Genomic DNA, 3,224 nt, shown 5'->3' on the forward strand with positions numbered 1-3,224 from the left:
CAAATCAATCTCCCGATTTCAGTTGGTAAGAGCTGACGGTGAGGTTCGAGTGTGGCGCAGACCCCTCTGAACAATGGACTGTCCATGCCAGTAATGGCTCCATAATAGTGTGGGCTGTGTTTAAATGGGTTATTGACTGGAAATGTTGATGCATTTTGAGACAATTTGCAGCCATTCATGGACTTCATATTCCCAAACAATCACGAAATTTTTATGGATGACAATGCGCCTTGTCACCGGGCCACAGTTGTTCTCGATTGGTTTGAAGAACATTCTGGATAATTCGAACGAATGATTTGACCACCCAAATCGCCCAACAGGAATCCCACTGATCATTCATGGGACTTAATCAAGCGGTCAGTTAGTGCATAGCACCGGCAACCCTTTCGCAATTGCGGACGGCTAGGCTTGTATGCCTACGTGGCCTCGAAAAAACGTAGGCCTCGAAAAAACGTAACTGTTCTCTCAGGGACACAGCGTCGGGCATTCTGCAATGCCACCTCAAAGCCGCTTCGGCAAAACGTTTTCGTAGGCCTAATACAGACCTTACTGGTTCAAATGGCTCTGAGCACTGTGGGACTTAACATCTTAGGTCATCAGCCCCATAGAACTTAGAACAACTTAAACCTAACTAACCTAAGGACATTACACACATCCATGCCCCCGGCAGGATTCGAACCTGCGACCCTAGCAGTCCGGACCTTACTGGAAGATTCGCAGGAAACAACCTGAGGACACATGCAGAAACGGCGGAATGCACTTCTCCTTAGCCGAAAACACTTGTCAGTGCCTCGGCCCGGTACAACTCGGAGACAGTAGTCGTAAGAAGTTCTGGCTCTGGCATGTGGGACAATATGCTGCCGCCCGATATAGGCTCGCCACTTCCTGCGGTTAGTGCATCCCCTGTGGCATGGGAAATCTCCTCTTCCGAAAGACGCATTCGTCTCCACGACCTGTAACAATTTTCTTCACCTAGCTACCACTGAATTCAGAATTACAACCATTGTCAACCCTGAAACTTCCTGGCAGATTAAAACTGTGTGCCGGACCGACACTCGAACATTGGACCTTTGCCTTTTGCGGGCAAGTGCTCTACCATCTGAGCTACCCAAGCACGACTCACGACCACTCCTCACACCTCTTGGAAGGTAGGAGATGAGGTACTGGCGGGTATGGAGACAACCTGGTGAATCCGTGGAGCCTACATGTCTGCAGGGAACTATTCAAGCTGGTGGATGCTCTGTAATGGTGTGGAGCGTCTACAGTTGGAGTGATACGGGACCCCTGATACGTCTAGATACGACATTGTCAGGTGACACTTACAGGGTGTCCAGAAAAGGGCTCCCTGATTTCAGAATTAAATATCTCGAAAACAAAGATCGATAGAGGAATGCAGTAAACGGTATGTTTATTGTGAAAGCTGTAAGAAATTAATACAACAGTTTGATATAATAGTTACAAAAGCTGCTAACAGATGGCGCTGTACGCTGTACAGCTCATATCAGCATACATAAGTGAAATAATCGTATGAAAACAGTCTTTGCAAACAATCACATCACAATGTTTTCAAAATGTTCACCATTGGCACTGCAAAGGTGGCGCAAACGAAGAATGAAATTCGCCATCACATTTCGTAGTGTCTCAACTGAAATAGTCACATGCCACGGAGATCGCCGATTCAAGCTCGTCCAGCGTGGCGGGATGCTTCGGGTAGACCATGTCTTTCACTGTGCCCCACAAAAAAAAAGTCACAGGGAGTCAAATCCGGCGAATATGGAGGCCAATCCATGCCTGCGCCAGTAAATTTGGGATATTCCAAAGCAATGACTCGATTCCCGAAGTATTACTCAAGAAAGCGAAACACTTTTTCGGTCCGATGTGTTCGGGCTCCATCTTGCATAAACCATTCAGTACCTAGTCGATCCTCTAACGCTTGCTGTGTGACGACAAATTGTTCCAAAATTGCAACGTAACGTGCACCAGTGACCGTTTCTCGAATGAAGAAAGGGCCAATAATGCCTCTGCTGCATACTGCAGCCCACACAGCAACTTTAAGAGAATACAGGGGTTTCGCTTCACACCAATATGACTTTTGGGAACCCCAAAATCGCCAGTTCTGCTTAGTCACGTATCCATTCAGGTGGAAGTGTGCTTCATCTGTAAACCAGATGCAGCCAACATCAAATCCTTCACTATCAATCATTGTGAGCATCTGATTAGCAAAGGCAAACCCTTTGTTGCACAGCTCGTACGGGTATGGCCTGGTGCGTTTGAATTTTGAATGGAAACATGTGTAGGCTCTTTCTCAGTATTTTCTGCGTGCTGGAACGCTTCAAACCAGTCTCAGATGCAATTCTACGGACGGATGACATTGGATTTCGCTTAATAATTCCAGAAACTGTGGCGATATTTTCAGGCGTAACTGCGGTTTGCTTGCGGCCAACATGCCCCACTAGATCATCAGTTACGCTGCCTGTTCGTTGAAATTTTGCGAAGAGCGTACGAATGGTTTTCGCATCGGGCCCTTTTGGAGCGTTAAATCGTGCTTGAAAACTTCGCCTTGTCGCCGTAGGACTCTCTTCTAACCTGTGGTACTCTAGCACCAGAAAAACGCGTTGTTCAATGGAGTACATGGTTTTATAATCTCTTCCTTCGGTACGCTAACCTCCTTTCACGTTCCAGTAGTGGAACTGATCGCTCTAAAAAAAAAAAAAAAAATTAAAAAAAAAATAGAGGTGGAGCCCCTCCACGCCCACACCGGCATGATGGCCAACACAAAAGGTCTACTGCCATCTCTGCATAAGGGTTAGTATTCACTAAAGTGAGGTGTCGCAGGATGTGGGTACTGCGATGTTTGCGTACGTCTGGTTAGGATTAACCGTTAATACGCGCTGATCGCTCTGGGCTTCGGATCACTATTTATACTAGGCATTACGTATGGCGATTACAGCGCCATCTGTTAGCAGCTTTAGTAACTATTATTTCAAACTGCTGTGTAAACTTCTTACAGCTTTCACAATAAACATTCCGTTTACTGCATTCCTCTATCGATCTTTGTTTTCGATATATTTAATTTTGAAATCAGGGAATCCTTTTCTGGACACCCTGTACGTGCTTCCTGTCTGATCACCTGCGTCCATTGGGCACTCCGACGGACTTTGGAAACTCCAGCAGGACAATGCGATACCCCACACGTCCAGAACTGCTACAGAGTGGCTCCAGGA

The sequence above is a fragment of the Schistocerca piceifrons genome, chromosome 7 (assembly GCF_021461385.2).
Source record: "Schistocerca piceifrons isolate TAMUIC-IGC-003096 chromosome 7, iqSchPice1.1, whole genome shotgun sequence".
Classification (NCBI taxonomy): Eukaryota; Metazoa; Arthropoda; class Insecta; order Orthoptera; family Acrididae; genus Schistocerca; species Schistocerca piceifrons.